We start from the raw sequence: 13,226 nt of genomic DNA, 5'->3' as shown, positions 1-13,226 counted from the left end.
AAGAAGAAGAAGAAGAAGAAGAAGACCAACAACAACAATAACAATTCTTAAATTTAAAAAAATGAATTGACGTTAATGTGGAAAACTTCCTGTCTTACTTGGTACTGTTCTAATCAGCCATTACACCCACCCACGATAAGACTCTCTAATGCAATCTTATTTACTTAATTCTGGTTTGCAAGTTATATGTTTACAATGATTTACTTGTCTGTCGGCTTGTCGATCTGTCTTGTTGGTTTGTTTGTTTGTTTGCCTAATTCAAAAAGGGATTTTAAGAGTTTTTTTCTTTCTTTGTCTAATAAAAAAAGGATTTGTTTGTTTGTTTTCCTAATTTAAAAAAAGTTTGTTTGTTTGTTTGTTTGTCTAGTTCAAAAAAGGATTTTTGTTTGTTTGCCTGGATTTGTGTTTGTTTGTTTACCTAACTCAAAAAAATTGTCTGTTTGCCTAATTCAAAAAAGGATTTGTTTGTTTGTTTGCCTAATTCAAAAAAATTATTTGTTTGTCTGCTTGCCTAATTCAAAAAAGGATATTTTGTTTGTTTGCCTAATTCAAAAAAGGATTTGTTTGTTTGTTTGCCTAATTCAAAAAAGGATTTGTTTGTTTGTATGCATAATTCAAGAAACGATTTGTTTGTTTGCCCTGATTAAAAAAAAGGATTTGTTTGGTTGTTTGCCTAATTCAAAAAAGGATTTGTTTGGCTGTTTGCCTAGTTCAAAAAAGGATTTGTTCGGCTGTTTGCCTAATTCAAAAAAAGATTCGTTTGGCTGTTTGCCTAATTCAAAACAAGGAATTGGAAGAGATTTTTCCCCACCTAAGATAATTAAAAAAATCATCCCCACCCTTACCTAAAAGTTATCTAAGCAGGAACTGTTCGCCAAGGCATTTACATATATTAAAAAAACACACCGATAACTGTCTGATTCCACTTTATAACGCAATGAATAACAGGGAAGTCCGATATAACCGTAAATAAGGGAACTTCTCGGCGCGATGGAGGTGAGGTCCGCATGAAATGTCCCTGGCTCAGGAAATAGGATTCTGCAATGCGAATGTTCAGGGCTTCTTCTTCTTCTTCTTATTCTGCTGTTCCTTTTCTTTTTCTCCTGTTTAAATATTTACTTATCTATTCATTCATTCATTTATTTATTTATTCATTCATTCATTCGTTGATTTATTTATTTATTATCTATTATTTATTTATTCATACATCTAAATATTTATTCATTCATTCATTTATTTAATTATTCATTTATTTATTTATTCGTTGTTTGGAACAATCACAAGGATATTTCTTTTGTTAGCCTTTTATGGAGATGGAATACCACCTTCTCTAATGAAGGAATCGGTTAACTGTGTGTGTGTGTGTGTGTGTGTGTGTGTGTGTACTGTGTAGAGAGAGAGAGAGAGAGAGAGAGAGAATCGAGAGAGAGAGAGAGAGAGAGAGAGAAATCGTAAATAAAGACCAATGATGAGACAGATATAACATTGAGAAGCAAATAATCTTTATTAATGTATACAATGACCATATTTTCATATATATATATATATATCAATACCTTTCATAAATCTCAGAATTCATCCGGATCCTGTGAGGTGATTCTCGGATCAATTTATCTTTGGAGTATGACGTCACATCGGATCAACGGATTTCTACACATACAGTAGACTTCGTCTCTCTGCAAGTTCCCTCATTGGGTCTCCATTCAGTCTTATTAACAAATACGATACCTCTCCATTCAGTCTTGTTAACTAATGTAATACCTTTTCATTATTCGGTCTTATTAACAAATATTTTACCCCTCCATCCAAGTCTTACTAATTAATATATCTCTCCATTTAGTCTTATCAACAAATATAATACGTCTCCATTCAGTCTTACTAATAAATATCTCTCTCCATCCAGTCTTTATAACAAATATAATACGTGTCCATTCAGTCTTACTAATAAATATCGTTAGTATTTTGTTATTGGTTACATACGTCACGTAGGACCCTTAACGATTTAGTCAGGTGCTTTTTTTCCCCATCAGGATATCAACTTTATTATTATTATTATTATTATTATTATTATTATTATTATTATTATTGATGTAGTTCACATCATAAGAATCACGAGGAAGTAATAAAATGCTAAAGTAAAAAAAAAAAAACTGCCACATTTTTAACTACGTAGTTGTCAGCTTCCAAAACTCTATGTGGATCATTCTGATACCTTGACCTTTTGCCCTAGCTGTGCTTTTTCAATAAAAATAATATTTTATGCGTTGCGATGACTGCCTCATTCCAAGCAGTTACACATACGTACACATAGGCATTCATATACATACATATACACAGGTGTGTGTGTATATATATACAGTATACATACTCGTATATGTAATTATATATGTATATATGTATATATATGTCTGTGTCGGTGTGTTTTGTGTGTGTTATCTAACGACCTGTTTCTCGCTAAAAGGGAAATAAATAAAATTCAGTTACCTAATTGAATTCATGATCATGTATTTTCAAACATCCAAATTCATGAAACATCTTATTATTCTTTAAAAAAATTAAATCAATGAAAAAACACGAATGCGTTATTATAAATAATATATATCAGTTATAATGCCGAAATACTTAGGTGTAAAGCCTAGAGAAAATGAGTGTTTACGAGAGAGAGAGAGAGAGAGAGAGAGAGAGAGAGAGAGAGACGTGCTTTAGGCTTAATTAGGCAGACCGTGGAAACGAATCGATAAACAGAGGCCCCACTAAAATCTCAACACCGTAGGGAAACCCGCCTACGTTTCTCTCCCCTAATTTCTCTCGTATCCGCCTTAGGTTGCCCATCCCAACGGCCACCAGATGAAAGAGGAGTTGTAAATAGCGAGGACGATCCTCAAGTTTGATTCTGGCCCGGGAAAACGCTCTAGGCTCCTTCGTGGAAAATATCTTTATTTAGTTACAGCTAAGATGGAGATGGCCTTGGGTCTCGCAACCTCATCCCAAAATGCAATCTATTCGTAAATTTTGCCCATACAAAGACGGATCTGAGAAACAGCGAACCAAAAAAAGAAATGTACGAATAATTAAAAATTAAATTTATCTGATAAAAACCAGAAAAAAAAACAAGATTTCTTCATTTGAGAGAGAGAGTATTTCATAGGCAGGGCATTGCAAAGATGAGGCAACTATCCTAAGACCTTAAGCCATTTTGCTTTCTTTTTTCTCTTTCTGTTTCTTTCTCTTCTAACAGAGAGCAACGTCACGAGACAAGGCGCAGAGAGAGAGAGAGAGAGAGAGAGAGAGAGAGAGAGAGAGAGCATGCAACCCTAAATGCAAGCAAGATGAACCTTGCTGCGTGTGGCAATGTATTCGTAGTTTAAAAGAATTCAATTCAGTTATTTTAGTCCATAAAATCATACATCTAATATCTAACTAGCTGTCAAAACCCTTAACAGATAAACTAGTATTTATTAAGGCTTTTTAAGGATAAGCGTAATTAGATCATTTTCAGCGATGTCTAAAACACAACACACATACGACCATACTATTCGAAGCAATTACCCTCAAAGACACAGATTGATTTCGTAATATTTCAAGATAATCATTCACCTTCCTGTGTTACAATAATTATCGTGTTTTCACTACAACGTTCATTATCTTCGTTATCTCATAATTGTGAAAAAAAAACTAGAAAACATCGCTTGAAAAACTGTAAACTATGATGTGTGTGTCCATTTTAGTGTTCAAGGATCAATAGTTGTTGTCTAAATGCTCTGGTGAGGTCTTCTAAACAGTTGTTGTCTAAATGGCTCTGGTGAGGTCTTCTACATAACTGTTGTCCAACTGGCTCTGGTGAGGTCTTCTACATAGTTGCTGTCTACATGGCTCTGGCGAGACGTCTTCTACATAGTTGTTGTCTACATGGCTCTGGTGAGAGGTCTCCTACACAGTTGTTGTCTAAGCCTCTGGTGAGGTCTTCTACATAGTTGTTGTCCAACTGGCTCTGGTGAGGTCTTCTATACAGTATACTTATTGTCTCAGTGGCTCTGGCGAGGTCTTCTACACAGCTGTGTAATTGGCTGTGGTGAGGTCTTCTACACAGTTGTCTAAATGGCTCTGGTGAGGTCTTCTACACATTGTCTAAATGGCTCTGGCGGGGTCTTCTACACAGTTGTCTAAATGGCTCTGGTGAGGTCTTCTATATACTTGTTGTCTCAATGGCTCTGGTGAGGTCTCCTACACATTTATCTAAATGGCTCTGGTGAGGTTGTCTACACAGTTGTCTAAATGGCTCTGGTGAGGTCTTCTATACAGTATACTTATTGTCTCAGTGGCTCTGGCGAGGTCTTCTACACAGCTGTGTAATTGGCTGTGGTGAGGTCTTCTACACAGTTGTCTAAATGGCTCTGGTGAGGTCTTCTACACATTGTCTAAATGGCTCTGGCGGGGTCTTCTACACAGTTGTCTAAATGGCTCTGGTGAGGTCTTCTATATACTTGTTGTCTCAATGGCTCTGGTGAGGTCTCCTACACATTTATCTAAATGGCTCTGGTGAGGTCGTCTACACAGTTGTCTAAATGGCTCTGGTGAGGTCTTCTACACAGTTGCTGTCTCAATGGCTCTCTGGTGAGGTCTTCTACACAGCACAGCTGTCTAAAATGGCTCTGGCGAGGTCTTCTACACCGCTGTCTAAATAGCTCTGGTGAGGCTCTCTACATGCCGCTAGGCAGACGAAACCGCCTACAACGCGACAAAAAAAGACCGGAAGACGTCATCCCGGGCAACTGAAAGCGTTAGACGTCTCCGCATCCCTGCAACAACAAGTTCCAGGAAGAGATAATTGGCGGCGAACTTGTAATCAATACAGGATGCGGAAGTCTGTGAGAGCTTCAAGGGGCAAGCCAGAGAGCTTTCTGCCTGTCCAGGTAAGAGAGTACAGACGTTGGCGGTCGGTTCCTTTGTAAGTTGCAACCAGAGGAAGTACGGAGGAAGGTTGCCTGGGAATTGGCGTACAGATAAGGAGATAGAGAACTCGACAGATCTATTATCGAGAGCGAAATTGGCACTGAAACGGCAGTGGCCGGAAAAGAACGAGATCGTTCAGATGGAAAAAACAACCAGTATCAGAAATCTGTCCGTTCTATGAAATGCCGAAAAAGAATGTGGACAGCAACAGACCAATTCTGATAAAAGAAAAAAATACGAACGAAGAGAGGGAAGAAGGTAGTATTAAAAAAAAAGGAAAAGGAGAAGGGGATGAATCATCGAGATACACTAATTTTCAGAAAATGAAAATGCTCAGCATCATATAGATGGGGGCAATGACTGATTCGTGGAATCTGGAACACTTCCCCATCGATTGTTCGAAAGAGCCAACCGATACGGGAAGAAATATCAGAAATGGATGACCCAAAGACATCTCATGAGAGAAGGACTCGATACAAGCCCCTCCTAGTGTCCTACGGAGTTCCTCCTGAGGGAAATTAGGGTAGGGATCCTTCCGAACTTCAAAGGACACGACGGATATCAAGAACGCTCTTTATTTATTAAAGACCTTACTTGTAAATGTACCTGAGGAAAATATTGTCATTTTCTACGTGTACTTTACTAAATCTCCCTCCATAACACATCTAAAATTTATGCAAATGTCTCCATTACTACTTATGAATCACTCTGTCAGTCAGAGTCTTGTTTATTTGACAGGGTACCAGTCACAGAAACTCGATCAGCCCCTGAGATATCTTTACTGCAAACGCAAGCGAAAAAAATCTGCATACATGGGCAAATCAAACACAAATCCATCGCGTTCGATTACATGTATATCATTCATACAGCGAACGACAGATTATGGAATTGCATGACCTTACTGAGCATGCTATACTTGAAAACGAGCAATGACCTCCTAATTCCCTTGGCATTTGTTGATGATAACGTGGACTGCTGGCAGAGAGAGAGAGAGAGAGAGAGAGACCAGACCTTCAAATCTAGCAGCATTCCTTAAATTTGACTGAATGCCTAGGACAACCTTTACAGCGAGTACTGAAGAGGAAAAAATAAAACGAAAAATAATGGGAAAAAACAATGACAGGACTAGACCACCGACTAATCAAACATCAAACAAAAAATAAGACCAAATAAAAAAAACCTGTTGAATTGACCAAACATCGAATTGAGCAGCAAACGCGTTTCACGCTCTGATGGAGACAGAACTCCAGCCCTCTGTTGTCAAATAGCGACGAATATAGCGCTAACAAAAGACGACGGAAATGAAGTGCTTCTTTTATTGTATGCTGGAGACCAATGCTCGCTTCGCATGGCAGTGTTGCTAACGAACGAATAAGGAAAGTAAACAAGAATTCGATGATATTTTTTGGCATAAGCAACCCATCAACCGCATATCAACACCCCCCCCCTCCCTCTCCTCTCTCTCTCTCTCTGGAGAGATGATATATAATGTAAGTGAGAGTAAGATAATATACTATATAAATGAGAGATGATATATAAGATATACAGGTGAGAGTACGACGATATATAAATGAGAGAGAGAGAGAGAGAGAGAGAGAGAGAGAGGGGAGGGTTATATGGCAGGCAAATGGCGATTAATAAATAAGTGAGAGAGAGAGAGAGAGAGAGAGAGAGAGAGAGAGCAGCATGAATTTTCCATTAATAAGGTGCAAATTTGAATATTCACCAATGCCCACATATCAGCACCCTCTTTCCTCTCAGAGAGAGAGAGAGAGAGAGAGAGAGAGAGAGAGAGAGGAGAGAGAGAGAGAGAGCATGAATTTTTCCAAATCGTCGGCGGAACAGTTGCAGTAGCATAAATTCAGGAGGGGCTTCTCATCCATTCGTGATGAGGGATGCCGCTTTTACCCAGGCGCTAGCCATCATGTCTATTTCTAACAGGCTTGCAGTGGAAGGCCATTATTATATATAAAGTCACGTTTCATTTACTCATTTAACTGCTTGTTTATTTATTTCAGCTGAGAAAGGGTTGTTACGTTTATTAACGTTAAGTGAATTTCGACCAGGCATGACGTGTGTTTTTAAAGTACATCCCCCCCGCTATTTGAACAACACGTGAGATCGAATCCATCATATATATATACATATATATATATATATATATATACATATGTACATATACATACTGTATATATAAATAAACATATATATTTATAATACAAAAACTATATATATATATACAATATGTAAACATATACATACATACACACAAACATATATAAATATAAATATATATATAATATATAAATATATATAAATATATATATATATAGAGAGAAACATATATACATATATTATATATATAATATATATATATATATATATATATATATATATAGAAATATTTGCGAGTGATTTCATCACTATTTCCACGATATTACGATCACTTCTATCCGTTTTAGTATAATGAAGAACAATGTCGCGAGAGATGTCCTAGAAACGTGATCGTACCCACTGGACTCATGGTATTTTCTTGAATACATTCAGTTTGGCAGAGGTTCAGTATTTTTAGCTGAACGCGATCCTGCACCATAACCGTGGCTATTTCATTTGTTAGTTTTAAAAAAAAAAAAATTAATTCAGTTATTCAATGTTTTTTAAAAAAATTTATTCAGTGATTTTAGTCCATAAAACCATATATCTGTCTAACTGTCAAAACCCTTAACAAATAAACTAGTATTTATTAAGACCCTAAATGTGAGCATAATTAGATCATTTTCAACGAATGTACATAAATTTACATCACTTTCCCAACAAATGTGCCCATATCACGTCGTATGTAGAATAGAACAGAATAGAATATAGAATTCTGGCCAAAAGCCAAGCGCTGGGAACTACGAGTTCATTCTATCGCCGAAACAAATTGACAGTTAGAAGGTTTGAGAGGTGTAACAGGAGGAAAACCTCAAAGCAGTTGCACTATGAAACAATTGTTAAGAGAAGGTGGAAAGTAAGACGGAAGAAAGAGATAAGGAAACGGAGGTACAGCAACAGGAACGAAAGGGGTTGCAGCTAGCGGCCGAAGGGACGCTGCAAAGAACCTTACGTAATGCCTACAGTGCGCCGCATAAAGTGCACTGACGGCACTATCCCCCTACGGGGGCGTCGTACGTAGCCGCTCATACGTCTCAATCTTGAAGACTGACACGAACGCTCGCGTGCGCGCCTTAATGAAAGCTCCAATTGGAATGGGGTCATACCGTTTGTACGCTGTCGTCCTCTTGCGGTTCCGAGGATTCGAAAACAAGCGATGAAGGTAATTCCTCGAATTGGAACCAGCAGATCCCACACGCGACTTGTTGTCAATTCGCAGGGCGTCAGTCTTCGAAAAAGAGTGTGACATGTACAGTGTATGTTATGTATGGATGCGTGTGTGTGTGTGTGTATATACACTGTATGAATAATTCAAATGGTTACATATTTTATTATCATTCATAAGGAATATTGATAAGACTCATTATAATTTATGCAGCCATCCTTTTCAACAGGACTTGTTTAATGGAAGGTCCTCCTCCTCCTTTGACTTTTTCCTTTTTCGGCCAAAAATATGCGCGTAAAACAAATGCAGTTAAATATTCGTACATCATTCATATAAATTGTTCGCGTGATATTTTGAACTGTGTAAAAGTTGAAGGTGGATAATATACAATGTATTGTTAATTATTAATGATTAATTATTGTTAATTATAATTATCGTAATAAATCCTGTGCGACGAGTTTTCACAATACAAACAATCCAATTCATGGGATTATTTCTGTACATGAACGAATACTCCGTTCAGAATTCAACCAGGAATATTGTAAAATGTTCAGTTACTCGTTTTTAACTTTCTGAAAAGAAAACTATAGTGCCCGCTTTGTCTGTCCGTCCGCACTTTTTCTGTCCGCCCTTATATCTCAAAAACTACTGAGGCTGGAGGACTGCAAATTGGTATGTTGATCATCAACCTCCAATCATCAAACATACCAAATTAAAGCCCTCTAGCCTCAGTAGTTTTATTTATTAAGTTAAACTTAGCCATAATCGTGCGTCTTTTCATACGCCAGCCTACTAGGCCCTAGTTTAGGATTTAACTGGCCGCAGTTCAAACAACATTATTCAGACACCACCAGATAGAGCTAAGTTCGGTGGTCTTGATTATCACGATGTACAAGAAAACTCTCAGTACCAACTTACAAAGGCTAGCTTTGTACCATCACGAAACGTAGATGCATTAAAAATAAATGGTCAAACACTGTCCATTGGTTCAGATATAAGGCATCTCTCTCTCTCTCTCTCTCTCTCTCTCTCTCTCTCTCTCTCTCTCTCTCTCTCTCTTTCCAATAATGGGACAAGTGAAAAGGAGAGTAATCATTTAGTAAACTAAGTCAATGGAAATAACTAAATGTAAAAGAACTGGGAGCCAATTTGGGAATAAAATTTCAAGTCACTAACAGCTTGGAATTACTGGTCTTCCACTATTATTATTATGTGTGTGTGTGTGTGTGTGTGTGTGTGTGTATTATTATTATTATTATTGTGTGTGTGTGAATTCTTTCTGAGTTTCCCAGGCAGAGCGAAAGCCACCCTCACTTTGTAACAGCTGCAGCAATGGCAAGCTGAAACAAAGGAATGGTAAAATCATGTGCACATAAAAATAAAGTCAAAATATCTCTTTATGAGGTAACCTCATTGTAAATATGCACGGACAAAAGCCACGAGGGGGTCATGAATAAGCAGAAATTAACGTTTTTGTTTAAAAACATGCAGAGGAGGTTGTACGCCTGTATAAGGGGACGGATAAGAATGAAAGCTACAGAGTCCATTCTGAATTACTTCGATCCGGCTATTGACAACTGGCGTCGTCCGAATCAATGTCGATTGTAAGCTAAACCTATTATAAAACACGCTCAACTAAATTCTCCGTTCCCGTTTTCTGTCATCCTTTGTTTCTGGTATCGTATTATTTAATAGTAACCTGGCCCGATAGAATGTTTTGATTACTGTGAATGAAATTATTATATGGACTGAAGCGTCTGCATGTATATATCATACTTATTAATTCAAAGATGTATCACTGATGGCTCCCATATCAATAGAGGTAAGATAAGTTTGTGGTGGATAGATTACGACAGGCAAAACTACTCAAACGTATCCCAACCACCATGTACGGAATATATATATATATATATATATATATATATATATATATATATATATATATATATATGTGTGTGTGTGTGTGTGTGTGTGTGTGTGTGTGTGTGTGTGTGTGTGTGTGTGTGTGTGTGTGTGTATACATATATATATGAACTGAGGGATACGTCCATCCTGATAACAGCAAAATTGACAGAGAAAGATTCTCGCTTCAAGATAATCAACGAGAAATCTCTCAGTTCTGAATAAACCTCATCAGTTTTACATTCAAGCAACCACAGGAGTGACGTAAGCGCTCATAAATACAGAGAACTCTTCACTCCAACATTAACACGATTATGTTATATTTTCTGCAAATTTTTCTAGCACTGTAGGTTAAATGTATACCACATTATACGAAACATCTGTTACCAACATCCTTACGTTTTCTTTCCCAACTTTAATAATTCATCATAGAAAACGTTCAGTGGAACATCATGGTAAACTATTACAAATTGACTCTTCACTGTATTACATAACTTACTCGCATTGATACACTAACTTCTGCACATTAGTGTCATCTTAAATCTAAAGAAACTTAATTTCCCTTTTCCAAAAGCCATTTTGTTACTTACAAAACAAAAAGGAAGAAATATATTAAAACCATCGTTAGGGTTCCATTAGGGTTATGTCTTACACACACAAACACACACACACACACACTATAAGCTAAATGAAAAGCAGAGAGAGAGAGAGAGAGAGAGAGAGAGAGAGAGAGAGAGAGAAAGTTAATTCGACGGTGCAACCACAGTATCATTTTGTCAGCACACGACAGGGATTCTCCTGACCTGGAATGTTCGTGAATAAAGAATCCCACCGTACAGGTCCCCAGATTCTCCTGACCTGGAGGGCACTGATGATACGTCAAGAGGAAGGAAAAGACCAAAGACCATAATTCAGAGAAAATTAGAGGCGACAGTCACTCCTGCCATTTTTTTTTCTCTCGGCGAGCAGATAGATGAGAGTAATTGCGTTTTCCTCCGAATGGGGACAGAGATTCATCCATTACATTAGGCTGATTGGGGGCTCTTTCTCCGCATGTATTCTCTGCAAAAGCACAGGTTATGTAACTGTGCTATAATCAAATAAACATGACTAGTATTAGTATTATCATTATTCATAAGATAAACCCAATTTATATGGAACAAATCTTCAAGGGCCACTGACTTGAAATTCAGGCTTCCAAAGAATATGGTGTTCATTTGAAAGAAGTTACAGAAGGTAATAGGAAATACAGAAAGAAGAGAAAGGCATAAGTACAAGGCAAACTGTTTTAGGGTAGCACTGCACTGCACCTTCGCTTGAACTTCCAACCGTGTGAGGAACAGAAGACCTCTGGGACTGAGAGGGTCGACAGCATGGCACATTTACTGTATATTGGTGTTGCTGTTCAGCAAATCAGGTCGCTCTCGGCAGGAAAAAGAGGATCAGGAATCAATTGTGATGAAATACAACTTGTGAAGGTCGTATGTTTAGTTTGGTATAAATTATACAATTCAAGGAAAAGTGGACTTCGTACAGGGAATAATCAATCTTTCTCAGGCCTCCAGAATGACACAGGTATAATACCACTGTTGTTGTTGTTGTTGTCACTCTTTGAATATTCAAGCCTTATGCTCTTGGTGATGGGGGAAGGGGGGACAGTAATCACAGTAAGCCCCATACTGCCCGTCAAAAGCTTATGAACTTTAAAACTAATTTTTTCCTTTAAACACACTTGATCTGAAATGTGTTTGAATTTTCTTAGATAACTATCCACTTATAACACCTCATATAATTTACTCCATATTTTTATTTCTCATATTCGTATAGCAAGACTTTTACTTAAATCACCAACGTCCCTCAGAAGAAACCCGATAAGAACTCTGCTGATCTTGCTGCAGAGAGAGAGAGAGAGAGAGAGAGAGAGAGAGAGAGAGAGAGAGAGAGAGAGAGAGAGAGAGATTCAAAACATTTTTTTTTTTCTCTGCAAAAAAAGAGAGAGAGAGAGAGAGAGAGAGAGAGAGAGAGAGAGAGAGAGAGAGAGAGAGAGAGAGAGAGAGAGAGAGAGATTCAAAAACATTTCGTTTTTTGCTGCACAGAGAGAGAGAGAGAGAGAGAGAGAGAGAGAGAGAGAGAGAGAGAGAGAGAGAGAGAGAGAGAGAGATTCACTTTTCATATTTCAAAAACATTTTTCATTTAAATAGAAAATAATTTTTCTGCCCCTTAACCTAAAAATCCCAAGCAAAGTTATGAAGGAGGGAAGGGAGGCACTTGAGAGAACACTTTCATGCGTGTCCTATCTTCCTTGCATCAGAATACTTTCAGCAACTACTAGAAAGCTCTCGAGGAAACCACTTCACGAGATGGTGTCGTAAAGGTCGCTCTTATATGATAGATACACTAGCTGACCAACCCCGTGCTGCCCAGGAAAACTAAATGACAACCGATACTCTCCCTCTCTCTCCCTTTCCTGTTAAGACAGTTGCTTCAATTATATTGCCCAACATTTTTGACATTTTATATTTCACCCCTTCTCGTTCTCCATTCCTATTGGGGCTGAACTTGGACTTAAAGGGCATCACGAGTGTCACTATTCATATCAGCGATCTCGAAAACTATGGATTAGACACTAATATCTGTCATTTTTGACATTTTATTTTTCACCCTTTCTCAACACCCCATTCCTATCGGGGCTGAACTTGGACTTAAAGGGCATTGGGAGTGTCACTATTCATCTCAGCAACCTCGAAAACTATGGATAAGACACTGGTATCTGTCGTTTTCGGTTATCTTTACACATCATCCCTTCCCAGCAGCCCCCCTTTGGTACCAGTGATGTCTTACCCCCACAGCATTCTTTTCCAGATAGTAAGTCATATGCATACCAATTTTGGTTGAAATTGCTCAGTTATGCTGGAATACACACACACATCCATTTTTATATATACAGATAATGCATGTATGTGTGGCATGTGTAAGTAGAAATACATATATATATTATGTATACTCAAATGGTTTGCATGTATACGTATGTATGTAAAGATAAAAGTAAAAA

This window comes from Macrobrachium rosenbergii, chromosome 31, assembly GCF_040412425.1.
Source record: "Macrobrachium rosenbergii isolate ZJJX-2024 chromosome 31, ASM4041242v1, whole genome shotgun sequence".
In the NCBI taxonomy this organism is placed as follows: Eukaryota; Metazoa; Arthropoda; class Malacostraca; order Decapoda; family Palaemonidae; genus Macrobrachium; species Macrobrachium rosenbergii.
The sequence above is the reverse complement of the archived record's forward strand: the minus strand, read 5'-3'. Positions refer to the sequence as shown.